Here is a 1,540-nt window from a genome sequence, read left to right on the forward strand (position 1 = left end):
TCTTCGACGTTCGCTTGAAGGATCTTTGGTGTGAGTGTTGTCTTCTTAAAGTAAAGCTTTCTCTGATGAATCTACAATACAAGTTCTTCAGCGATCACTGAACGTACTCAGTGATGATCGCTGGAACTGAAAATACATAAACACAAATACAACGTGAAAGGAAAAAGGGATTATCATCAAATCACTGAGAGAGAGGATCAACAATATATACACACTAGGTTCGATCCCATGTATTACACGGAGTAATTTGAAAAAATTAAATCATATCAGGAACTTATCTTACAGATATAAATGATCATCGAAAGTAAGATACTACTTCAGACTTGTACTTTTGAAATAACTCTAAAGTATAAAATCAATCCCACTAAATCAGAGTTCAGACTTTTAATTCTAAAAAAAACTTCAGAGTTCAGAGTTCGAGTGAGCTAAGTCTAAAAAAGAAGACTTTAGAATTCGGGTGAGCTAACTCTGAAGAATGACTCTTCAGACTTGTAGAAAACTTCAGAATTCAGACTTCTAAGTCTGAAAAAGAAGACTTCAGACTTCTTTTTCTAAGTCTAAACAAAGACTTCAGAGTTCAGACTTCTAAATCTGAAAAAGAAGACTTCAAAGTTCAGACTCTAGAGTTCGGGTGAGCTAAGTCTGAAAAAGCAAACTTCATAGTTCGGGTGAGCTAACTCTTTAGAATGACTTTTCAGACTTGTACTCTTGAAATAACTCTAAAGAATGACTTCAGACTTATACTCTTGAAATAACTCAGAAGTATAACTCTAAAAAATGACTCTTCAGACTTGCATTTAGAAATGAAACTTTATTAATAATTAGTCAAAATGAAGTTAACCGTAGAATGAATTTGAATTTTGAAATGAAACTATGTCAGTAAATTGAAATTAAACTTAGAAGAGTGTATGTGTCAAATTTGAAGACGAAGTCTGAAGATATTGAGTTCAGAGTTATTCAAATACCCAATATCTTTAAAAAAGACCCTATAGTAAAGTTTGCATCATACAAAGCAAGACCAACCAGAGCTCCTCTAGTCCTTAAGAACCAGAACCCCTGTGGACTCACCAACCAAAAGAAAGGCCAACCTAAAAGCAAGGCCAACCAAAGGCCCTCTAGTCAACAAGAGCCTCTGGTTCATTTATCTAAAGCCTCTGGGTCAAAAACATGTTAAATACTTAAAGAATTTGAGTTTCAATTATAACCGAAGACCCTCTGGTTAAACATAAAGATCAACCAGAGCCCCCTCTGGTTCCTTTATGATGGATTGGAATATTTTTTCAAGGTTTAAATAAACAACCAGAAGCAAAGCCATCCAGAATCCAGACCAACCAGAGGGCCTCTAGCTTACAAGACTAAGTCTAAGTTTTAAAGACTTATCTTCAAAGTCTAGATAATTATTCTGTAGTAAAACTCTTCAAACTTTAGAGCTATGTATCGGTGTTGATCCTCTCTCTCAGTGATTTGATGATAATCCCTTTTTCCTTTCGATGTATTTTATGTTTCTGTACTTTCAGTTCCAGCGATCAATACACTGAGC

The sequence above is a fragment of the Cynara cardunculus genome, assembly GCF_001531365.2.
Source record: "Cynara cardunculus var. scolymus isolate 2C chromosome LG 9, CcrdV1, whole genome shotgun sequence".
Classification (NCBI taxonomy): domain Eukaryota; kingdom Viridiplantae; phylum Streptophyta; class Magnoliopsida; order Asterales; family Asteraceae; genus Cynara; species Cynara cardunculus.